At 41.6% G+C, this 26,879-nt stretch overlaps 1 long non-coding RNA gene across 1 annotated transcript in view; it reads left to right on the forward strand.

The window, feature by feature from the left end:
- Positions 1 to 1,821: 1,821 nt before the first annotated feature.
- LOC309866952 overlaps positions 1,822 to 26,879 on the forward strand; it is a 45,241-nt gene continuing 20,183 nt past the window's right edge. Inside the window, exon 1 of the long non-coding RNA XR_014312893.1 lies at positions 1,822 to 1,891. This is a non-coding gene — a long non-coding RNA (uncharacterized lncRNA). The remainder of the gene's footprint in view (positions 1,892 to 26,879) is intronic.

A 26,879-nucleotide genomic window follows, 5' to 3' on the forward strand; every position in this document is an offset into this window, starting at 1 on the left:
TTTCTATCTACAAATGTTTGTAAACATTTTTGTGTACCCTTTTTTATTTTTTTTAAGTTTTAAAAAATTGTATTTAAGTCATCTCTACACCCAATGAGGGGCTGAAACACACAGCCCCGAGATCAAGAGTCACAGGCTCCTCTGACTGAGCTAACTAGGCAATCCCATGTACACTTTTTTAAAAAAACAAAAAGATGATCATCCTAAATATTTGATTTTCTCTACTTGCATAACAATAATTATGGACATCTGTCCATGTCAGCACATCAGACTGCATTATTACTTCGAAGCTGGCTATGATAAACATTACATGAATGCGGCATCTCAACTGTAAACAGGTAGAATAATAGCGTGTACTTCAGAGAGTTACGCTGAGGATTTGAGAGGTTAAGGGGAGTGCCTGGGTGGTTCAGTCGATTAAGCATCTGACTTTGACTCAGGTTGTGATCTTGGGGTCCTAGGATGGAACCTCACCTTAGACTCTATTTGGTCAACGGGGAGTCTGCTTGTCCCTCCCCCTCTGCCCCTCCCCATGCTCATACTCTCTCTATCTCTCTCTCAAATAAATAAATACAATATTTTTTAAAAAGCCCTAAAAATCATTTGAAGTGCTAAGAACGGCATGTAGCACATGTAAGAACCAGTAAATTTTACCTACCAATAAAAACAGAGATTATAATAGTAATAATAATTATTAATTTATTTGCCGATTTCCTGCTGGTAGACATTTATGTGTTCTTAAATTCTTACTTCTACAAATAATGCTACACTGAACTATCCTTACAAATACTCCTACACTCTAAATCATGCTAATCCACCTTTCCATCAACAGAGTAAAAGAACACAGTGTGTCAATTTTTAAAAGTTCATTGTGTTTCTGATTATAAAAGTAATACATGCTTATTCTAGAGAATTTTGAAATTATCAAAAATGGCAAGAAAATAAACCCCATCATAGCCCTACCATTCAGAGATAAAATCACTATTAACATTTTAATGTAATTCATTGGAGATCATCTCATTAAATTGATTTTTTTTTCATTCAATTTTATAGAGAAAGCCCTTGCCCATGACATTAAATGTTTTATCCCAGGAAATTACCATCATTTACTTTACTATTTTCCTATTGCTGGATATTTAAACTATTCCTAATTTTTCACCATATAAACAAGTCTGCAGTTAGCTTTTCAACATATATTTTTATCCATGTTTCTGTTTTACTTAAACATAAAGGATACAAACTTTTGGGGCACCCGGTGTCTCAGTGGGTTAAGCTTCTGCCTTTGGCTCAGGTCATGATCTCATGGTCTTGGGATCAAGGCCTGTGTCAGGCTCTCTGCTCAGCAGGGAGCCTGCTTCCTCCTCTCTCTCTGCCTACTTGCAATCTCACTTTCTCTTGTCAAATAAATAAATAAAATCTTTTTTTAAAAAAAGATTTTTTTAAAAAACTTTTGATTGCCAAAGTTCTTTCTAGAGAGGTTGTTGGCAATGTAAGAGAGTGTCTCTTCCAGGAATGGCCTGCAGAATCAGCCTCCACTTTTCCCATCTGGACCCATCCCCTGGATCCCACCTTCTCCACCTTCCCTGGTGCCGACTACTCCTGATGATCTCAGCCACAGGTAATACTCAAAACCCTTGACAGTCCACAGGCTGGGTACCTGCTCTGTATTTAGCTTATCTAATAATATCATTTCTTGTTCCTCACAAAATTCCTTTCAAATTCTTTATGGTGACATTCCATCCTCTTTTTGGATATCATTGCAGGAAACAATAGGAGATTGGAATCTCAGCAAACCTAAATTCTATTTTCTGCGCAGGCAGAGACCGACTGTATGACATCGGGAAGTGATTTATCCCCCCGGTGTCCGGGTGTCCTAATCAGTGAAGTAGAGGTATGTGTCATAGGCCTTTTGGCAATATGATAGTTATGATATTTTTGTAGAGAGCAAAATCGCTGCAGAATGGTTTGAAAGCTGACAGTTCCTTTGTAAGCATGCCATAATGACTATCTGTGGCTCGTCATTTTGTTGCCCGGTCAATGGAGAAGTCTACTTTGTTGATCAAGCTGGATTTTTGCATTTCTTTTGGCTCGGAAGGAGACAGCTGGCCTGGCCTTTACTCTGTAGTAAAGGCCTCTTCTAAGGAGACAGGCAGGGAGAATGGCATGAAGGCAGAGAGGGGGCTGGCAGGTCATGACCGAGGCTGCTGGAAGCACAGTCTACCTGTCAGGTGTGTTGATAGGTTTGGCCAAGAATTCACATACCGGGAAGTCAGGCACAAATACCACAATTTCTGCAGCCACAGGCAGAGAGTTTGTCAGTCCCCTTCTTCCCGCTTTCATCCATATGCAAGCAAGCGATAACATGTACTAAGTTAAATAATGCATGGTACTTCAACTATTCTTACTTTCTATCCTTTGGTTATTGTAATTACATGTAATTTTGTGACGGCTTTTCTATTTTTTAAGAAATCGCACTTTTGTACTTGATCCAGCTAACAGGATTTTCTTACATTACTTCATAAAGAGACCATCTTTTAAACTTCTAATGTTATTTCTTATTCATTAGTACATTTGCCTGTGGGGTATGTTCATAAATGGGTTAAAGTTACAAAGTTATGCTTATAAAAGCTCATGGTAATTTGGAGTATCAGGAGGATTTATTAATTTTGAAATCTTAAAAGAGCAAAAGCTAAAATGAGATTGGATTAAGTATATTCTTGCATGCAGTTATTCTAAACACCCTTAAGGACCAAAGACTAACGTACAGAGGACATTATGCAAATGTGAATATATCTCTAAGTGCCTCGTAGGCTTGCTGATGTAATATTTTACATGGTTAGTTAAGTACATCAAGTAAAAGGTCTGACCTTGATAGAGTAGAAAGGTGCTTATTTCAAAACAACTCAGTTGTTTCCCTGGCCATTGCAGAGCCAGCAATGTCAAGTGAGTGAATCTAGAATCTCGTCATCAGGCTCTCAGTCGGCTAAGCATCTGCTTAGCAGGAAACCAAAGGTCTTCTTGGAAGACACCCCTGTCTTCTTGTTTCCCATCTAAATGTTCCTTGTGCCGAGATGCTTCTTAGGGACCCCACTGTCACAATGTGAAGAAATAGATCCCCGATGTGGCCAATCTCAAGAAAGAAAGTTTTAAAAAAAATAGATCTCCAGTGTCACCAATATTCAGGGTTTTTTTTTTTTTTTTTTCCTTTCTTTTTTTAGGGAGGGCCCAAGAATATTGAGCTTTTTAAAGAAAAGCTTCCCCACATGAACACAACGGTCTGGTTTAGGAACCAACAGAGGCCTCATAAATTGTAATTTGACAGACTGCTGTGGTATTCTTGTATCCTTCCTTTGGCTTTATTATCATCTTAGTATGATAAGGAGTAGATATACTTTCCGGGATTTATGGCTTCTATGCTAATATGAGAGGAAGAGAGTGTTAACGAGAGTATCATGACTAGATTCTAGAAACTTGGAACAGAGGGGCCGTTCTGTTCCATTCTGGCTCACCCATTATTAGTTGGTGTTTACCTGTGGTGTCCATATCCAGGGTTGGCTGAAGGTAAGCGTCTGGGGGAAAATGTTACAAAGAAACCTAGATGTGCATTACCTTACCTCTGCTTCAAGTAGAGTTTTTTCCCAAAAAGAACTTAAATCATTAACTAATCATTAGTCACTAATTGATCACTAGTTTGGGTAAACATTCCTTTTAAAAATTTAGTCAACTTTGGAGCACCTGGGTGGCTCAGTGGATTAAGGCCTCTGCCTTTGGCCCGGGTCGTGATCCCGGGGTCCTGGGATGGAGCCCCACATTGGGCTCTCTGCTTGGCAGCGAGCCTGCTTCCCCCTTCTCGCTCTGCCTGCCTCTCTGCCTCCTTGTGATCTCTTTCTGTCAAATAAGTAAATAAAATCTTTTTAAAAAAAAATAAATAAAAATAAAAATAAAAATTTAGTCAAAGAATATTTACTGAGCATGTACAAGGTCCAGAGTTCTGTGCTTGCCAAAGAGCCAGTGTTTGAGGAACTTTCTAAATGTTCTCTGCCTTGATCATTAGCCATGGGCAGGGGGAAAGTAGAATGTTCATCTGATTGACAAATTCATTTTAGAAGAAATTATTCTGAATGTGTGTGGCCCAGGAGGGATGCAAATTCCCATTTTGAACTAAATCTATTCTTTACCATCTTTAAGAACGGTTCTGTGTGTGTGTGTGTGTTTATTTCTCTCTGATCATTTCTTTGATCATTTTAAGCATCACTAATGCCCCAGCAGACTACAATGGGGACAACTGGCAGGTGGAGAAAACTGATGATGGTACAATCGAAATGTAATTTCTTCCACTATAATTCTCTACAAGCTGTGTAAACTCTCCTCAGTTAAACAAACATTTTTAAAGACAAAGATTTTACATTTTCATCCAAACACTGCTGGTAACAACTGCTCACTTTCACTCTTTTGGAGCCTTCCCAAACAGCCAGGAGATTTGCATTTTCCTTAATAGTCTCAGCAGTATGCTTCCTTCCAAAAAGAGAGAGAAAATGAAAACCCTGCATTTCCCTGAATGCTGAGTAAAATAACACGACTATATTCCAGGTAGCCTAGTGGATAAATATGCAATTATTATTATTATTATTATTATTATTGATTGACTTATGCAGCAAACATCTCAAACATTTGAACTTCACACACCACTATTTAAAATGACATCATAGCCTGGATACCAAGAGAAAAGTAGTAGATGGTGTTTCAGTGTCCATACATGAGTGTGCCTTATCCTCTATGAGTCCTCAGCATCTAAATTCAAACTAAATCCTGAGGCCCATTGTATAAAGATGAAGAGGAGCCCCTTGTCTGGTTCACAATATATCCCAAAGCAAAGCTCTCTCCTCTTTGGCCTATGTTTTTATTTTGCTGATTATTTTTATGTCTGTAAACAATGAATAGTGAGGAAACCTTCAGCTTGACTCCGTAATACCCAGTGGGGGCTTATTGGAACATCAAATGGCATGTTCACTGTATTTGAAGGGAAATTAAAAGGTTAAAAAAAAAACAACAGTTTAGGAAAATTATGGGAAGAAGGGGCACACAGCAGAGGGTAATTTGTTCGAGATCGTGATGACAGTCAGGGGCAGAATCTCAATATGGTGGCTCCTAGAGGACAGGCCTTGACCGTGAGCTGTCAGAATTATTTCAAAACAGCGGTTATACTCTTGCACTTAATGGTGATACCCTAAGAAATGACTCAGAGCCCAAATATTCTGAGTAACCAGCAAAGGGCCTCCATGGATGTGCTGTTGAATGTGGCTCTCCTGGCTGTGATGAAAGAGGCCAGCCTGTGAGTATAGAATGCCAGAAATTCGGAGATTTAATACAAAGACTGAACCCACATAATTTTGTGTGGTGTTTGTCTCCCTGGCTTGCAGCTAGAGTTGAAACCTGACCTCCAAATGTTCCATTGATGCTCTCTGCCTACCAGCAAACTGCTTCTGTTCTAGATTCCCAGAGCAGGAGAATTGGATAAAGTCAGGGATAGCAGCCGATCATAACTCTTTGGTTGTAATAAAAAGAATTCCAACTTCAATTAGATTATCCCAAAAAATCTGCTCGTGTTACCTGGAAGGCAGACATCGCTGGATCCAGGACCTCAATGGTGAAGCCTGCTCTGTTCTCTCTACATCTCTTAACAGTGTATTTCTTCTTTTCGTGTTTTGGTCTCATTCTTTTCCACTGCCCAGTGCTGGGCATTCAGTGGGACCAATTACTGTCTTTCCTTGGCCAACACAACTTCATGGGTGGATTGCTTCTTTCCTGCAGACAGCATCCTCCCCTGAGCATCCTGCTAAATGTGAATGAATGGGGTGAGCTGCACGAGGGAAGCCCAGGGCAGCTGCACGAGGGAAGCTCCTGGGCAAGTATGGGAATGCCATTGGCTGAATTCATTGCACAAATTCCATGTCTCAGAATGGACGGTATTCTGGTCCATGACGAGCAGTAAAGTCAGTCAACTGCCTTGCCTTTGCATAGGCTGGTTTTGACTCAGAGTGCCAGTCGTTCATTCAGTAATTATTTTTTGAGTTGCTACTGTGTTTTGGACATTACCACGTATGTTGCTACATTGCTCTTGTCCTCCTGGAGCTTACAGTCTATTAGAGGATAGACGTTAACCAAAGAATTAACCAAGTTACCTTCTCAATTTTGTTATCATTTCAACTATTGTTCCTTTACCCATTCTCTGTAAAATGATCAAACGGATCTTTTAACAACCTAAATCATGTCATTCTTTTGTTTGAAATTCTTCAATGACTTTTTTTTTTCTGGGGATAAAACCTTTGTAATTTAAAATTTTTTCCAGCTTTATTGCCATATAACTGACAAATAACATTGTGCAAGTTTAAGGAGGACAAATTGTTGCTTTGATACATTAGGCATTGCCAAATGTTTATTGCCATGGTGTCGACTAATACTCTTTACATGACATAATTACCATTTCGTTTTGTGGTGAGAACATTTAAGGTCTGTTTTCTCTTGGGGGGCCTGGGTGGCTCAGTCAGTTAGGCATCTACTCAGGCATTCGGCTCAGGTCATGATCCCAGGGTCCTGGGATGGAGCCCGCATTGGGTTCCCTGCTCAGCGGGGAGCCTGCTTCTCCCTCTCCCACTGCTCCTCCCCATGCTCGTGCTCTCTCATCTCTCTGTCAAATAAGTAAAGAAAATCTTAAAAAAGAAATCTATTCTCTTAGCAACTTTCAAGTATATAACGCAGTATTATTAACCATAATCACCATGCTGTACAGTATAACCCCAGAACTTACTCATTTTATTCCTGGAAGTTTTTACTTTGACCAGCATCTCGCCATTTCTCCCACTCCCTGGCCCCTGATAACCACCACTGTCCTCTGTTTTTATGGGTTCAACTTTTTTAGATTCCACATGTAAGTGAGATCATACAGTATTTGTTTTTCTTTGTGGGACTTATTTCACTTGGCATAATGTTCTCAAGGCCCTTCACGTTGTTGAAAATGGCAGGATGTCCTTCTGTCTCATGGCTGTATATTTATGTATATCACACCTTCTTCAACCATTCGTCTGATGTTGGACATTTAAGTCATTTCCATATCTTGGCAGTTGAATAATGCTGCAATGAATATGGGAGGGCAGACATCTCTTCGAGATCCTGTTCTCATTCTCTTTGGATATCTACTCCGAGGAGGGATTGCTGGATCATATGGCAGTTCCATTTTTAATTTTTTTGAGGAACCTCCATACTGTTTTCCACAGTGGCTGCACCAGTTTGCATTCCCGCCCACCTGCACAAGGGTTCCCTTTCCTCCACACGCTCGCCAGCACTTGTTATCCCTTGTCTTTTTGGTGATAGCCATTCTTGATTAAGTGTGAGGTGATATCTCATCATGGTTTTGATCTCTATTTCTTTTTTTTTTTTTAAAGATTTTATTTATTTATTTGACAAAGAAAGATCACAAGTAGGCAGAGAGGCAGGCAGAGAGAGAGGAGGAAGCAGGCTCCCTGCTGAGCAGAGAGCCTGATGCGGGGACTCAATCCCAGGACCCTGGGATCATGACCCGAGCCAAAGGCAGAGGCTTTAGCCCACTGAGCCACCCAGGCACCCTGATCTCTATTTCTGAGAATAAAATTTACCTAACACTTACCATGGGCTTGATGGCTCTCTAGGACCTGGTTCCAGCTAAGTCCCTCGCTTTGTCCACCTTGCTCTACCCGGCAAGACCTACCTCCCCATTGCTTCTTGCCTCTTCCAGCCTCTTTCTGGGCCTGGTACTTGTTCTTCCCTTAGCTTTGCATGTGAATAGCTCCTTGTCATCCTTCCTCTTTTAGGTCATAACTTAAACATTACCTCAAAGAGGCCTTGCCTACATCTCTATCATTATTCCCTTCACACCACTTACCACAATCTGCAATTATCTTCTTTGTTCTCTTCCTTAATGTCTGCTCCCTCTTAGGAGAATGAATTCAAGGACCGTGTTGTCTTCTTCAGGGCTTTATCAGTGGTCTGAGCAATTGGTAAGCTCTCAAGTCTGTGGGGGGACCACCTCCTCCACCATGAAGCCTGCCTTGGGCAGAATTAATTTCCACGTCCATGATGCCACCACTGTACTTCGTGCATAGCCTGGTTACAGCACTTGCTCTGCGAGGCTGTAATTGCTTCTCTCCATACCTGGCTTCTCTTGCTAGCGTACAGATCGGTGACATCAGGGACTAAGACTTATCTCTGTATACCCAAAGCCTATCAGTGGTACCCAGGACATAGCAGGGGCTCTGCTGCTTGGTGGTGGAATGAAAGCAACCCCAATTAATTGGCAGTCCGTATCTGTGTGTTTGTGTACTCATCAGGAAAGGGAGGGGAAGAGAGCCACAGAAAGGAACTCCATGCTTCCAGCTTTCTTTGCTCTATGGATGGGGAGGGTGCAGAGGGATGAAGGAAAAGCTTTCCGAACAGAAGACAGAAACAAGGAAACTTGCAAAGAAAGAAAACATATTGTCAAGCATTTAGATTCAATTAGCAGCCTCGGGTGGGTGAAAAAGAGAGCAGAACTAGGGGAGAACCAGAAGACAGGTACTTGACAGTATTCCTTTAATGCTTTTCCTGTTCCTTGATGCATTGTCTTCTTGTGCAAGTATCAATATTGTGTGTAGACAGGGGGAAACGCATCATCTTCAAACTGTAATGAATCTAAAATGAAAACAAGCCACACAGTTGGCCAATACTGCTTTAAAATTGCACATCAAGAACACTTCCAGGGACAAACACTTTCAAGGCAAACAAACCAAACAGAAATTAAAAAATCTCTGTGGGGTATAAATATGTAATTACACTCACACAGGGAGCATTTTATCAGGTAAACCATCCCACTTTGTTAATTGAAATGCTCCAGCTCTGAGCTTTTTTGACAAAGCGTCTGAATATGTATGTGGAGGGTGTAGACACGCGGCTTCACCTCACCCTTCCTCGCTGGGGCTAACCGCCTCAAAGCCATTCTCCCCCTGCAGCTGTGAGGTCAGTTCCAAAGCCTTCCTTTTGTTTGTTTGCTTCTGTTTCCATCTAGCTGAACGTCGCCAGGATGCAACCTCGTTCGGAATTCTAAATATCTGCCCAAAACACAGCCCGTGTGGAAATTAAGATGGATATACCTCACCTCTATATAGCTCATTTGAAATCCATAGATAAGCCATCCTGTTTAGTAATTTAGAAAAGTTAAGGCAACCGAGCAGAGAGCTGTTGGAGGCACCTGCATGAGTGTGGTGATGTGGAAGAATGCCGGACTAGACTTCCGGCGCCCGAGTTCCACGTGACGCGGCTGACTCCATATGTGGCCGTGGGCCACCAAGACATGGCCGACTCATTTCTGTCCTCTAAACTAAAGATTGACCTGTGATTGCTAAAAACCTCCTTTCTACTCTGACAAGGCTTAAAATCCATATCCAAATAATACTGCCTTTTTTGGAAGGTTTTTTGTTTGTTTGTTTGCTTGGGTTTGGGGTTTTTTTTGTTTTTTTTTTGTGGAGTTTTTTGGTGGTGGTTATTGTTTTGAACCATTGAATGATCAGTTCCAAATGTTTGAAAGGTCACCCAAAAGAGGCTCTGGAGTGTGTGGGGGCTCTGGTCTGTTTTCAGGCCCCAGTTTGGCCAATGCTGGCCCATGGGCGCTGTGGCCACCATGGTGGGTCTCTGCTCCTGGTCCATATCCTCATATCCTCATACCCTGCTTCTGCCACATATACACTGAATGATCGCAGGCAAATTAGCTCACCCCTCTCTCACACAGTCCCTTCCTTTCTTTCTTTCTTTCTTTTTTTTTTTTTAAGATTTTATTTATTTATTTGATGAGAGAGATCACAAGTAGGCAAAGAGGCAGGCAGAGAGAGTGAGAGGGAAGCAGGCTCCCTGCCAAGCAGGGACTTCATCCCAGGATCCCGAGATCATGACCTGAGCTGAAGGCAGCGGCTTAACCCGCTGAGCCACCCAGGCGACCCTGACACAGTCCCTTCTTATTATATATGGGATATACACACATACATACCTATATATAGTTATACTATATATCAATAGAAGTTAATATATCATTAACCATTGAGCACAATTTTCGGCTCAAAGTAATGCCCGGTATTAGCCATGCTTCACATCCTTATCTCATTTTCACAATCATAAACTTGTCCTTGGGTGTCATCCTCTGGGAGGCTGATCATTGAGGTCCCTGTTTCTTCACCTTTGTTGGCTCTCGGTCAATGCCTCCATTGCCTCCGTCTTGGGCTGGCTTTTCCATCCTCCTACCTGGAGACTCTCTTGACCTCCCAGGTGTACAACAATCCTCCCCATCTCTGCACTCCTCTAGGGCATTTCTCATGGGGAGCAGAGTTTATGCCATGTGTTGCATCATTAATCTTCAGGCCACATGTGCATTTTTGGTCGAATCCAGAATCGGGGAACATGATCATCGTCAGGTCGAAAAGGAGATCAAACATTGGCGATGAGGAACTTAAACCCATGACACTGAGGTGAATATCAAAGAATAGATAACTGTTTACAATAAATTCAGGTGTCTCAAACATTGGAGATAACTGTTTAGAATAAATTCAGGCGTCTCAATCTAGATGAATTATATACCAACTGCTCTGTTCTTATGTCATTCCTTTCCTTGCTTTTTCAACCAGAGCACCCTTCCTCCCAGACAGAACTTCCCAGAGACCCTGTATTATTTCCCTCCTTCCCTTCTTCTCTCTCTAGTTTCCTTCCTCATCCTGGCCTCTCCCGCCTTCTCTTGTTTTTTTTTTTTTTTTTTTTCCACAACTATTAATTGAGCAACTTCTATGGGCAGGGCCCTGGAGACCCAAGGGAAATCAGAATGAGTAAGACCCCAGTCCTCACGGCACTTTAGCTCAACAGGAAAGACCGCAAAGGGGTTGGACATTGAGAGGAGGTTTGGGAAGGCATAGAGTACACGACTGGGCCACTTGCTGTCCCTCTCCAGTGAGGGAGGGATTTCCCAGAAACGCCCTTTGGCCCATAGAAAGAACATAAGAAATGAGAAAACTGGAAGCCTAGTAGGTGGAGATAAAAGGAACTTCAAGCCCCTACCCAGTTTCTGTTCTCTTCTTCTTTACCTTTCTTTCACAACTATATCTACTAGGTACCTGCCATTGACTGATTCAGCAAATACTCAGGGAATGACTGTTGCATGTCAGGTAACACACTGGGAGTAGGGAATAGAGCAGTGAATAAGACAAAGAGTCTCCTGCCCTCAGGTAGCTGATGGTTCTAGCCGAGGCCTCAGGCCAGGTCTGAATTTCGTGATTTATAGGACAGTGTGCGTACTTTAAGAACTTTGCACATACTAAATAATTTAATCCTCATATTTGCCCTATGTGGTAGGTACTGTTGTTGTCTTCATTTTATGGATAAGGAGACTGTGGCATAAGGAGGTCAAGTAACTTGCTCAAGGTCCTATAACTAGGTAGCATCTGTCCTCTCCCACTTATTAGTTATGTGACTTTAGCTAAATGACTTTATCTTTATGCAGCTTTATAAGACAGGGATTATTACTATCATCCACATCTTATAGGTGAGAAAACTGAGGCACAGAAAGATTAAGTCAGTCCGTCCAGAACCCTTAGCATGATGCCTAGCAATGGTTGCTATTATTATTATTATTCCTGAGAGACAAAAAAAAAAAAAAAAAAGAGAGAGAGAGAGAGAGATAAGGAGGTTTCAGAAGCCTGGAGATGAGCCAGTATGATTCCAAATTTTCATAATTGTGTCCTTCTACCAACTGTAACGTGATGAGCTGACACGAACCCTGGGTAAGATTCTGTCAAATTTGATGGAAAAAGTTCTTCACGAAGCATTTAAAAGGTGGTGTTTAGCACTTGCCTTCATGAAGAGCAAGTCTCCCCATCTCTTTGTCTCTCATGATGTCTCTCATGGCTTCACAGCCACATATGAGGAGGGAAAATGTAGACATGACAGATGATTGACAACAGATAACTTCTATTAGTCTGCTGAGGCTGCCGTCACAAAACACCTCAGAGTTGGTGGCTTGAATGACAGACATTTATTTTTTTCACAGTTTTAGAGGCTAGAAGTCTGTCATCAAGGTATCTGCCAATTCAGTTTCTGGTGAGATTTCTCTTGCCGGCTCGCAGATGGCCGCCTTCTCACTGCAGCCTCACACTGCTTTTCTCTGAGGCATAGAGGAGCTAGTCTCTTTTCCTCTTCTCATAACGATACCAATCCTATCCCATTAGGGCCCCCATGACCTCATTTAACCTTAGTGACCTCTACAAACATAGTCACTTTAGATGTGAGGACTTTAACATATGAATTTTGGAGGGACACCAGTCAGCCCATAACACACAACATTAGTCATCCGTGTGACACAGCTGCAGAAAACACCAGCTTTCGGTGAAGGTATTGGCCCATGATGTGAAGGAGAGTGTCCCAAACACTGTATTTCATCTCGTTTGGTTATGGGTGTCTCACTTGAAGATAAGAAGGGAAAGTCAACATTTATCAGGCATATACTGCATTTGATACTTAATGTAGTCCTACGACAGTCCTGCAAGTTGTTGGTATTATGGTTCTCACTAGAAAAAACTGATAAACAATCTGTTACTTAAAATGACACCAGCTCTCTTACCAAGGTCAGCCAGCTAAGGAGGTGGTAGGGTTTGAACCAGAAGAGAGGTATGGGAATAGGGGGTCTTGAAAAGAGAAACTCTGAGGAAAGACATTATGGATGATTATCCTGAGAAAAGAGAATTTCAGCGTGATTCCACAAGACAGTGCGTAGATGAATTGGTGGAGATCACAGGGAAGAAGGTTTGGAGCAAATGCATGTTTAAAAAAAATTAAAGATTTTATGTATTTATTGGAGAAAGAGAGCATGAGAGAGAGAGAGAGCAAGAGAGAGAATGAGCAGGGGAGAGGGAGAAGCAAATACTCCGCTGAGGTGGAAGCCTGATGTGGGACTCAGTCCCAAGACCTTGAGATCATGACCTGGCCGAAGGCAGTCACTTAACTAAGACACCCAGGTGCCCTTAATGTATGTAAAAAGATGTTTAAAGCTACAACTCTCCAACATGGAATGGATTATTTTAGAATAGATTATTATTCCTCCGCTCACTAGCAGAGGAATTCTAAAACTAGAAAGTCTTGTTGCAGGAGAAAATCAGCTAGAGCCAAGCATCAGATGGATTGAAATGGAGAACAGGCTTAAACGCGCTCCATTACTCCAAGTTTGTTGAGATTTTCTGTTATCATAGAAGGACTTCCCCAAGGGCAAGTTTCGGTATCTGAAATTCTAAATACCTTAACCTCTGAGCACCAAGGTGGTATGAAAAACTTATCTGATGCATAATTTTTGCTCAATATTTTCATATGAAAATGCAGTCAATTCAGTCAGAATCTATTTGAATTAAGTTATTAAAATAAAAACAAGCCATGAGAGCCATTTCCGTTTATGACAGCTGGGAACCGTATTCCAAGAATGCCCTTGTAATGGCATTCGGAGTTGCTTACCTAGGGCTCATCAAAGAATTAGATGCAAGTGGTCATTGCGCTAATGAAATGCTTATCTTTCTCTGTTCATCAGGCTGAAGAGCTTTTACAAATGGCTGATATTTGGACTCTTTTTCCAATATTAATTAACTGAATGGGCATCAAGGCTCCTAAACTCTATTAAATTAAGGATGGCCTAGATTAATTCTTTTCCTGTGTAAGAACTATGTTTGGAAGCTAGCAATTTCCGAATAGTCATAAAATAGACGTAGATTGCGACACGTCAAGGAACAGCACTACTTGCCATCAGAGGTTCCTATTTTGTAAAAAGTAAAAGCAAAAGGGGCCTTGAGACCTTGTTTCATGGGGAACCTGAAATGTAACTTACATCATTGCCCTTACAATAAGTATCTTCTAGAAACCTGAGATATATTTGGGTCATCACAATTCTCCAGATGTATTTGTACTTCATGTTCTAATTCTGAGTGTGTTTGGGCCTGACAGCTCTTGGTTAAAATGAGTCATGAGGCAAAAATACTTCTGGCTGCTTTGGCTGTCCCACTCATCCAAATGTTTTTGGCAAATAAAGCTCAATGGGCAAATGCTAACATTCCCCAAGAGCTTTTGGCCTGGGGAAATTTTTGCCAAAACTTTATTTGTCCTTAGTACCCAAACAAATACTGGCTGTAGTAACGAAGATCACAGCAAGCTCTCCCGACTGGAGAGCACTGGGAAACAGAACAAAATTTCCGGCTGAAATGGTTAGACCACTGAAAGACACCCAGATGGAGTAAAACTTAATTATTCACAGGAAATTTTGGCTTCATATGGCCTTTTGGTGTGTCTGAGAGCTAGAGGCCAACTTTTGCTTTTCTCAGCTCTGCTTTATAATATGCCAGAAAAGTCCAGCCTCCTTTCTCAACTTGTATCTCAAGCCTCTCTCCCAGCTCATCAGTCCATTTTTTTTTTTTTTTAAATCTAAAAGACAGCTTCAAGCACCTGGTGTAGGAAAACTCTGTATGGATTACTCAGCATGGGAACTAATTATTTTAAGTCACATTGTTTGTTGTGTTTTACCTGCTGCGGTGAGCCTCACTTCCCAAGCAAGCTGCCACAGGCCAGCTTTTGCTCAGAACTCAAATGCGTGTTGATTCCACCCTGACCCCGAAGACTTAATGTGGGGAGCACGTTTGTACATTTCATGCAAACCAAACATGATGTCAGGTTTCGACAGTTTCTTTTGAAGAGGTTAGCCTTTGACTGAACTTAAAGGGGAAAAATTTATGCTCAATTGAGTAACTTGATGCTGACTGGAGTGGTAAGAATATCAATGACATGAATAACTTCAGGGATGCTGGAGGGTTCCCTGTTGCACGTTCAGAGACTCTCAGGTTGGGTCAAGTGTACAGACTGATTACTGCCTGGTCAGGAAGCAGTGAAACCTGATATACAAATACACCTGCAATTTGATAGGCTCCAGGCATGATCTTTACAAGCAAATTGCTTCTTCAGAACTGTCGTATGAAATTGCTTTTATCTACTTTTCTTTTGGAATGATGGGCCAAGTGAAGAATCCATAATCATAGCGTTCTGTTTGGATGGCCTGGGGGCCAAGTCTATCAAGTAACCTGTTGTGATATTTGAGGGGCTCCAAAACCTTCTTACTGCTCTCAGTTTCCCCAAGACTTCTCCCTTGCTAACCCTGTGAGGGCCTAAAATATTTTCACTCATGATTCTCAGGGCTGGAATGAACCTTCTCCCCTGAATGGTCATGTACTTCTATTTTCTTCTCAGTGGAGGGATCTCCTTCACAACAACCTCCCTTGGTAACGCACATTTCTTATGCTACAGTGATTATCTGGAAAAGGACTCATACCCGAGGATTGCAAATGTTCTGAGCAACTTCTACCGCTGTTCTCAAATTTGCCCATGGCAGACATTACCAATCAATCCTGATCCTCTTTCCAGTCGAGCCACACCCAAGGTTTAGAATCCTTTCTAAGACAGTTTTGTATGCAGCCGCTACCCTGCCTTTGGTGCTGGGACAAGAGAAGAGACCTGTTTCCTGTTTCCTGTTTAGGACATTAAGTCCTTCACTTATGTCCATTCATTAGTCAAATATCTCGTGACCTTACAGAGAAGGTTCATAGGACATGTGGATTTTTTTTTCCTGTAGTTTTCCTCAGTAAGTTTTTGCTTCTTTTTTATATACTCCTTAAAATATATGTGCACAGTTGAATTCTATTTTTTTATTTAACATGAAGGTTTTATTTTAATGTTATTATAAATATTTGATACATATATTAAATGAATGCATGATATTTCATATAATTGGCATGAGTATTTATATCACCATCTCTTTATGTTGAACATTTAGTTTCCTTCTGATGTTTTGTTACTATAAATAATATGATATATGACAGAATTAGTTTTTACACTTAGAGATCTTTCTATATTTGGAAATATTTTCTTAGGTTACATTCTCAGAAGTGGGTTATTGGGTCGTGAGCATTTTATGATGGTTAATAGATTACTCAATCACTTTCCAATGGATTTATATCTATTTGCAAGCCCAAACCGATGTATGAAACTACCTAACTCAGCTATTGCCTCCCTGCCAATTTTGCATATATATTTAAATTTAGCAGGGCTCATGACATGTGAGTTGCTTCTTCTGGGACTCCTGACATGTGCTCTGTGGTTCTGTGGTGCTTACCACTCTGCTGCCATGCTCTGTCATCTGCTTTGGGGCTGTTGAGGTTGCCTAGGTCCCCAGGGAATTTATAGCTCTCCCCAGCTTCCCTTGGCATTGACCTGTGAGTTCCTCTGTTGCATTGGCCAGAGGTTACCATTCTCTTGGCAGTAGTTATAATTAACAGCTTGGTCCTCTGCTCTCCAACTCCTTTATTTTCATCCCTAATAGTAAGAACAGCTACCACTGCCATTACTATTGCCACTTACTGAGTACTGGTTAATCACGGGGCATGATTCTAAGTACTCCACATGTACTCCACATGTAACATTTTACTAAGTCCTCACCGAAGTGCACTGAGATGGCTATTATCATTCCCGATTTACAAATGAGTGGGTAATTGAAACTTAGCAAGCTCCATAACGTCGAGAGCACCTAAGTGCTAAGTAGAGTTGCTGAGAAGTAAATGGAGGCTCTATCTTATTTCCCACCCCAGGACTATAAGCATTCTATGTAATGCCTCTATGTCCCCGAGCCACCCCATCTAGGCTCAGTCCATTTGTTGACTCGGAAACCAATTCAGTTCTGAGTTGGGGGAGATAAAGGAACTCTAGGCCAGCATCTGAAGTCGCTCTTGCTGCAATACCAGCTCCAGTCTGTACTGGATTTATGCTAAATGGACTTCTGCTCAGTGATAGAGCTGAGAAGACATAGCGCGGGTGGAAAGGCTAATGAGAATATTCGCTAAAGTGAGTTTTTGTGAGCACTGAAAGAAGGTCATCTCAAGGTGGTGACATACTTTAGATATTTCCTCCTCTGAATGGTAAAATCTGGCTAACTGCAGCTCCTGCTTTTACCTTCCCTTGTCACCAACTTTCCACTTTGTTCTCAATTCCAGCAACCATACCCTTGCCTCAGTTTTCCATGACTGATTCCTGGGCTTGATAAATTTTGTTAGCTCAGTTTCTATAAGATATGCAAAGGAATAGTAAGAACTGGCAGGAAAGGGGAGAGTCCTTGCAGAAAAGATCTCAAGGGTTTTAGACGAGGAGGTGGAATAGAAGACTAAACTCATTGGTATGGGTATTTTCACCTGTAATTCAGGACTCAGCATACATTCAAAACCCTGGAGTACTTGTAAAGCTAGTCTAAAGTTTATTGGGATTGTTCCTTCTGAGTTTGAAACTGGTTTATGAAACAAAGTGGAGATGCAGAAGTTCCTTGGCATAGGAGAAGGGGTCAGAAGGCTCAAGGATGTGCAAATCTGAGGATATACTTCTGATGCATAAACTCATAACCAGTCACCTGACTATATTCCCTGGGAGAGTCTAAAGGACACTGTTGTCATTTTAATAATAAGAAGTTCACTGGTGAGGGAGGCACTCATATCTTTGATAAACTTGGTAGTGACTGTATTGTATAACCATGCTGAGTTCAGTGAGTGGTATACTGCCTTGAAACTGGATTCCCCAACAGCAGATGGGGTCAGTGGGGTTGGGAAACAGTGGAGATCAGGTGGAAACTTTAAACTATCTGTAGCAGACACTGTGGTGCTCTCCTAGGGCCCTTGTCTAGAGCAAGTGCAGCTTGCCATTGGCAATATTGTTGGCTAACAGCTCAGAGATGTGCCTAATTTAGGGAAATACCTCACCCAAGTTTATGCCCACTCACTGGGTTTCCAGAGAGCCCAATGTAAGATACTTGGTGCCAAAGAGTCCTAGGAACCAGACTCTAAAATACACAGATTCTGGAGCTGGATGCTCACCAGCCAACAAGCAATAACTCCATCACTGGCAGTATGTAGAGTGTGACTAGCCCCTAGCATGCAGCCACAGTACAATTGTTAGCACTTTCACCAGCGGTAAGTTGGGTTGGGGGACCAGTTGAGGGGGATGTACTGTCTTGTGCAATGTCTCTATTGTGTAAGGGGCATGTGAGAAAGGATTCTATGAAGACCATGGAATTGTATGGCTTTGTTGAGAGCCACTGATAAGATGAAAGGATAAAAGATCAGGCTCCAATCAGTGATCAATACCTAATTTGAGGCAAAACACAGAAGCCAAAGGGCCTGTTTGTTAACATTTCAGTGGACCCTAACGTCTTACAACCAAAGTGTAGACAGATGGAAGGCCAGGCTCAGGACTTTATCATAAAGTAGTGGAACTTTACACCAAGGTCCAAGTGGGACCCTGTGATTTGAGATAGAGCTATGTAGGTAAATATGTTTGAAAACGGACCTTCCAAATTCCCTGAAGCCAGCAAGCCTATAGAAGGGGGCCTTCCTCCTTGTCAGAATGTAGTGGAACCCCTTGATTGGAGAACATGCAGAAGATTCAACTCATGCAGGTGCCTTGAAAGACCATGTAATCTCCCTCTTTCCTCCCTCCCTGCACGCCACCTCCCCTCCTGGTAACCAGACCAATAATCTCAGCATAGATTGGGGATATTCTAGGCTGAGTAAGAATGAGAGGCAAAACACAGAAGGCACTATGGCCAGGGTAGTATGTTTGGGACTGGTTGCTGGAGTTGCTGACTCAAGAGAGTAGAACCTAAAATTAAGTAAGGGAGAGTTTGAAATGGAAGTACTCTCTTGCAAAATAAGATTTAATAGACCAGAAAGGACCCCAGAGACTGCACTGATATAGTGCTGGGAATGCTCCTAGAAGCTTGGGAAAAGAGATGGCCATACTAAGTGGAGAAGTATCAGAACTGGCCTGGCAGGTGGTAGAGGAAAGTTTCAAAAGGCACAAAGAAGTTGGCATGCAAAGATAGATATACTACTTAAATCTAAAAACTGCTACCAGCCAAATATATTCTACATTCTGCGGGAAGGCAAGGGGCACCAGCATCATTGAGCAGCTTAGTGGTGGCTGTCCTCTTCCCCAGCTTAGGTCAGGGATGTTGGTGGAGATGGTGTTACAGAAATGGGCTCTCTGAGAACAAAGAGGGATTATAGTTAGCTGTCTTTAAACATCAGAAGCAAGGTACGTACAATTACCGCAACTAGCAACAAGTTCAGGGTGGTGCCAAGGGAGGTCTGTCTGACTTGCAGGGCACTATGAGATGGTTAATTATCAGGAGCAGGCAGGGAAGAACACAGTTGGTGTTCAGTATACCCACTGCTGTATCTCTGGTGCTTCCATGTCCAATTTTAGCTATCAATGGACAAGTGCAGGACTAGGGCCTGAGAAGAACATGATAACCAGGGACTCAGGTCCCTTAAGATGAGAGTCTGGATTATCCCATCGGACCAACCACCTACACCAGCAGAAACTGAACATCAGTAGTGGAGGAAGGGAATGAAGACTGCTAGTTAAGGCATCCTAAGTACATTGTGTCCACTCTGCGTGGAGGTAGAAGAGGTCTGATGAATATACGTGGTATGTGCATGGGCTCCTGGTCGTGGCAAATAGTTTGACTGATTAGTGAGGGGCTCTAGAAGGAAGAGAACTGGAAGACTGCTGATAAGAAAGTCTGGGGAAGAATTAGGTAGAAAGCTTATAGGTGTGCCACAAAATGTGTGCACCCCTGAGTCTTTTGGGACCGACCTCCACAGAAGATGCTTTTTGCAGACAGGTGAAGAATTTGACCCATCCAGTGGATGTTAATCAGCCTTTCTCCTTAGCCATCCGAGGGGTTGCTAAATGACCCAGAATTAGTGATCATAGTAGAAGAGATTGAGGCTGTACATGGCCCAATGTCATGTGAGTCCCTCTCGTTAAGTCTGAGCTAGCTTTGGCTACTGCTGAGTCCAACCCCACCACCTACAGAGATGAACACTGAAACTTTAACCCACCATCATTCCTCAGAGAAGCCACATGGTGGTCGTTCAGGCACATCTAACCCCTGACACCTGAGAGGGGGCAGCAGTTCATCTTACAGGAGCCAACGTATACTTTGGGTAAGAGTTTGCCTTGCCTGTTTGCAGTGCCTCTGCTAGCATTACCTTCGGACCCATCAACACTGTAGCTCCCACAAATTACCTTGGGCTATGGAGGCCTTTTTTTTTTTTTTTTTTTACCAAAAGAAAGAAAGAAAGAACAGTGACAATAGACTCACGACCAAAGTGTTACCATGTACTTTATCCCCCGACAGTAGCCTGCCTAATTCAATAGCAGGACAGGTGCTGAAGGCTCAGCTAAGGTGTTGGTTGACTAAGGGCAACCTCTTGCACTGTTGGAGCGCTGGATTCTGGGGAGTAGTAGATACACTGAACCACTGACTGATACGTGCTAGTTTATCTCCAGGAGCTGGAATATATGGGTCCGTGAAGGTTGAAAGTAAGGGTGTCCTACTGACTGTCATACTCAATGACCCATTTGTGAGATTTGTGCTTCCTGTTTCCATAATCTGTATCTACTACACACAACATATATGGGTACGTATGTGTGCGCACACAGGTGCACATATATAATGAATATAATGACCATGCTGTAAAGCATACATTCAAGACCCTGGAGATGGCACACATGCTTTCCATTTAAAGCAGAGTGTTACATCTACGCTGATTTAATCATTAACATTAGTAAGAGGCCAATTATACTGTTCAAGAGTTAAGATGTTTTACGAGGAAATGACAAAAAGATACATGTAATCATTGCAATGCCAGTTTACCATCAGATAGGATGTGCAGTAATCCCTTTAGCAAGCTTAAGCTTTTACATATTAATGGCAATATTGGAGAGCAGGAAGATGCCTTTTACAGCATTGCTGAGGTCCTTACAATAAAGAAACGCCTTTGCTAGTTGGCCCTATTACTAGAATGTATTGGGAGAATAATGCGGGTTTCGTGGGCTCGTCCCTCCCCACTACTGGGGCCTGGGGTGGTTTTCTAAAAGTGATGCCGTATAGCAATTAATAATGAAGAGGGGGGAAATTCATTTAGATATTTGGCAACATCTTTGTGGCATTCAGTATGGGACTCATATAGAGTAGATTTGCCCTGCAGAGAAATGCTGGCAACGCTTTATTCTTAAACATACGATTTACCAGCAGCCAGAGACAATAGAACAATTAAAACTTCTCTTCCAGGGACCAAGTTACCATCTACAAGTCTCAGAGCTACTAAAATGTATTTTAAAATGAACTGCAGGGCACAACGCATGTTTCCTCATGCGTAAGACAATGGCTTTGGGTTAGACTATGGCTTCGCCAGTCCCCTCCGGACTATAGAACTTCACAAGGTAAAGGCAAATCAAGCAGCAAAGGAAAGCAACCTGTTGACTTTGTGAGTCAGAAACTAAAGAAAAGAAATCAATAATAAGTCTAAAGGAAAACGTCTTTCTTGGTTAAACAAGGATAGCCACTCTCATCCATTCTGAAAGATAAGCTGAGGAAATATCTGGACATATTCTTTCCTGGGTATCACAATATACTGGACAAAGTAGCTACCTTTTATTTGAGCTTAAAAATTATAGAGATGACACCCCCTGTGTCAATCAAGAGTGAAAAGGATAACTAAATGTGGAAGTTTATTCAACAATGACAATGAGCAAGGAACAGCACACATGCGTCTCATGAATACAACGTTTCGAGAAAGAAGGCCACAGAAGAGCACCGACCGCGCTTGTTACAGCTCAGCAACAGGATCACTGGACTCCATTGCTGGGGATGCAGACACGGGGTGGGTGGAATCATGGGGGAGAAATCAGGCCTTGAGCAACACACGCTCAGGATAGAGATGAGCGCTGGGAGGGGCACGGGAAGCCACCACAGCTGGGAAAGGAAATCCGTGGTGCTCCACAAGTGCTCCTACATTCTTTTTCTTGACCTGGGTGGCAATCACATGGCATTTGCTTAATAATTGTTTGCAAAACCTTACTGATGTATTTTATGCTCTTTTCTGCATATACATTGTTTCACGGTATGAAGTACAAAGGAAAACATACTTAAGAACATTGTATGCATTAACTAAAACTATCTGATTTTAACATGCTATCCTTTTAAAAATAAAATACGTGGGACCTGAGAGCTACAAGGGTCCCCGTATGTGCTTTCCAATCCCCTTCCCCCGCTCTGAAGCAAAGATGCCATGAACTTGGTGCGTATTCTTCCTGTCCTTGTCTTTATAATTTTCTACCCATGGGCTTCGTGACTAACACATTTCCTTGTGCATGTTGGAACTTCACATCAATTATTGGATGCGTATATTATTCTGCCAACTTGCTTTTTGCACGCAGCCTTGTTTGTAAGATCTGTCTGTGTTGGTACACATAAAGGGGTTCTGCTTCTCCATGCCCTGTTTCCTCATCAGCAAGTAACGATGATAATAATGGGTTTCATGAGGTAGAAGTGAGTCTAATCTAATTAGTTAATCTAATTTTACCTGCTGCGTAGAATGCCATCATTTCTTTGTCCAGGTACTTAACTCTTTGTTGCTGAGGGACATTTAGGGATTTCCAACATTTGAAATTATAAGCAAGGCTATGATATAAATAACTGTATATTCCTGGCTTTTAAGAAACATCCATTTGACATCTCCTTTAGACCTCATGGGCCAGTGTGTTTTCTGGCTCCAACCTTGGTGGGAGGGAAGCCCTAGAACAGAGAAGTCTTCACATCTTTGGAATTCAAGGGCAGTTGTGAAAGCCTAGGGTTTTTAGGATGAAACTCAAGAAGAGTTGGGGGAGGTGAGGAATCACTGAGAGCTGGGCTTAGCGTTATGTATTTTGTCTATGCTATCTCATTGATATAGACAGCAAATAGTCTCTACATTTTTCAGACGAGGAAACTGAGGCTGGATAGTTGAGGATGAACTAGAATAGAAAGGATCATTGGGTGGACCCCTAAAGCCTATGTCTTGGAAAAATCCTATCACACTTGAACTGAGGCCCAGGTAGGCTTTCTCCTTCCAGATGACCTTGATCAGAATCTTTGCCTACCTCTGCCCTTTGCAAAGGCCCACATGGTCTGGGGGTGTTCAGGGAGTGGAGGGGGAGAGGAGACAGGGTGGGAGAATAGAAAGGGATATGCTACAGAGATGATTATGGAAAGTTGACAGCTGCCCAACACACTGTGTCCCTGGCAACACCTGTTGAGTCTGCCACAGTGGTGGAGAGTCAGATGAAGAAAGACAGCTGTACACATGCCAACAGCAGCAGGAAGCTGTGCTGGGTTTGTGCTCCGCCAGTGGAAGACGTGCCAAACTTGCTGGCCCTGATTCAAATGGCTGGGTGTCGAATGGGTTTGCCAGCAACTAAACCCAGGGAATACATTTGCATTAACACCGCTCACCACTTCCCCCTGCTCCGGCCTCCCCTGTCCCTCCCCCGCCGCCCATAACAGAGTTCCTCTTCCCAGAATGTCATCTTCAGGCTGCTTTTCAGAACCTGTATTTCAGTGGAACATGAGGTAAGCCAGATGCTGTCCTGAATTGCCTTGAAGGAAGCCAGCATCAGCAATCGAGAGCAAGACAAAAAAAAAAAAAACAAAAAACAAAAAACAAAACTCCATTTCAGGTTTTTGGCAGTTGGCTAGAAAAATATGCTAGGTAATTTTAATTTTTGGTGTGCATGTGAAAAGAAAGAATAGATGGGGTTTTACATTTTATCTCATGCAAACATTAGGCTCACCCAGACCCTTCCTTTATTCCTGCACCTTGAAATTCGGGGGATTCTTGGCTAAGCAGAGTTTCACAGTTGGAGTGGGGTGTTACAGGAAAGTTTGGCTCTGCCTACAAAATTGCTTCCGAAGATGGAGAAGTGACAGATATGTCTAATTTCCTGTTATCTTTTCTCAAGACTCGAAGGATACCCTTGAGAAATATGAAGTCTCAGATCTGGATGAGGGAGTTTTTTTTTTCTCTGCACAGATCCCTGTTTATGATTTAGAAAAGAGATCTATCCTAACTATCTATCTCTTCCTATATTACGGCATGCCATAATTTCATCCACTTTATGCCAGCATGCAGTGGAGGTGGTGGGAGCCGTAAAGCCTTAAGGAAGAGAGAAGCTTTGTGGATTACTGCTTTTGATAGCTTTTCTCCCAGAGGTCTTAATGGGTAACTAGACCTCAAATGATAGAAATTATCCTGACCTTCTGACCTTCCAACATCACACACACACACACACACTCGCATGCATGCACACGTGCGCACACACCCCATTTCCTGATCAAGGCTCTCACTTCATTTCTGTGTGGTGTTGGGGAAGGAAGATCATTAACACTCCTGATTCCATTCCCTCTTAATGATGATAAATCTTGCTTGAATACCTTTTGGTTGAAATAATAAATCAGGTCACAAATTCTTAGTGAAACAAACATGTTTGGAGTCACAAATTTTACTTTGGGATTTATTGTCCAGATATACTTACCTACATAAGGCATAAAGGCATAAAGTCACGGGTCCAGTGATGCTCAATACAGCATTTTTCAAAAAACCAGCAAAAGGCTGGGAGAACCCATCTGTAGGGCACACCTCATTGATAATACATCTATAAAAAGAACACTCTCAAGTGTTAAGAAGCTCGATAGGCTAACTTGCAAGACACATCAAGGGCAAAAGGCAAGAATAATCTGTGTGGTATGCTACCATTTGGATAAACAGAAAGGAAATACACACATATGCATATATATGTGCCTATCTATACACAGTCACCGTCTAGAAGGATAAATAAGAAGCACTTAACAGTGGTTAACTCTGGGAATGAGGGCCAAGTGATCTGGTACACATATTTTATTATGTATTGTTTTGTACTTTTAAAATTTTTTCTGTTCTTTTGTATATACACCACATTTTCAGAAGCATAAAAAATAAAGTAATAAACATTTCTCTCTAAGCTCTCAACTTGAGTACTAGATACTTAATTTCTAAGTTCTTTTAAGCTGCAAGTGATGTCACACACAACTACTTTGACCATGATTACAGATTAATAACTCAATAAAATGTAACTGCCTCGTGCCTAATTAGAATATATGAGTCAATGTAGTTAAAAGATCCATTGTAACTATAAATGATGAGGCTCTTTTTCTTCCTCAGTCACATAAGTCAGCTCAGGATAATTGTTGCTCACCATGAAATAAGACTGCTTTTAATGACTTAATTGCCATCATTGTGTAATAACATTTGAGCCCCCAAACCCTTATACTGCATTTTGAAAGCATTTTGATGCTTTCAGTTTACATTTATTCTTGTATATACATATTCACATGACTCCATTTATAATAACTAATGGGAGGAACTGGTGAAAAGTTTTCATGGATCCAAGAACAGACTTGAAACATTCATCTACCTTTACAATAGAATGTTGTCTTTCCTCTCTCTTCTATGGATGGTATGTCAAAGAAATAGAGAGGCAATTTTTGCCTAAAGAGCTCATTAGATATATATTTTTTTTCTTTTTTAGAGAGAGTGGGTAAGAGGTAGAGGGAGAAGGAGAGAGAGAATCTTCAGCAGATCCATGCCCGGCACAGAGCCTATCAAGAGCTCGATCTCACGACACTGAGATCATGACCTAAGCCAAAATCAAGAGTCATTGCTTAACTGACTGAGCCACCCAGGTGCTCCGATCTAAATTTTGATTTTGGCCTTGCATGAAAGCACATTGAGCTTTATTAATTCATTGATTTTGCAGCATCGTTGATATACAATGTTATATTCATTTTAGGTATGCAACATAGCGGCTCAACAATTCCATACATTGCTCAATGGTCACCACATTAAGTGTAGTCAAGATTTAAATCAGAATTGGGCTTGTTCTCTGTGGGGAATTTGGAGTCAGAAAATCTGAGTTTCTGTCCAATTAGCCTCCAGCCTGTTCCAGTCTCAATACAATAGAAAATGAATGTGATAATGCTTATTGCGTGGGGATATTCAGAAGAGCAAATGAACTCATAAGTTATGAACATGCACTTGGAAACTGCAATGCTCAACTAGTTATTTTTGTTAGATATCACACTCATCTGGGGTAAAAATGAAATGGATTCGTTTCAAAGTTCTTTGCTGAGTCTGGTTTCTGTACAATGGTTAGAATAAAAGATGTCAGTATCTTCAGGTTGATTGGCTATCTACCATTGACTAGGATAGATTCCCCTAAGAGGAATGGTGTGGTGGAAGCATCCAATCCAAGTGAGGCTACATGAGACACAAAGCACACATTTAGAGTAGGTAACCCTTAAAAAGAACCAGACAACCAGACTGAGCCCATTCTTGTGCTTTTATGTGGGCATAAGAGCAGAATCATGGAAAACACAAATGTGTTTTAAGAGATGACAATTTTATGCTTACATAATCTTAAATTCATGCAAAGAATTTTGATTTAGACTCTGAATAAGATAGAAGTGCGGTCTCTCGATCATGTTTCTTGTTTCTCAGAAATAAGAGATCAAGAGTTTTGACCTGCTATAATACTACCCTTTAATTTTGCTTGTTTTGAATGCATCTTATTTGATACACTAATTCTTTCTCTGTATTTCTTTTCATTGATATACAGCATTTTCTATTGAGAATTCAACTTTAAGTGTAGCAGTGTTAAGTCGAAAGACAACTTTTAAGGCGTTATACCTCATCTTTCAGCACAATGGTTTTCAAACATGTGTTATTAAAGTGACAAAAGATTTTGTTCAAAGGAAATAGTAGACAGATATCCAAAATGTTAAAAAAGTGTGGGGGTGGGGGGAAATGGAGCTAGAGTGACTGAGTGAGAGAGAAAGAGAAGGAGACCGA

Source organism: Mustela nivalis (assembly GCF_964662115.1).
Source record: "Mustela nivalis genome assembly, chromosome: 6".
Lineage (NCBI taxonomy): Eukaryota > Metazoa > Chordata > Mammalia > Carnivora > Mustelidae > Mustela > Mustela nivalis.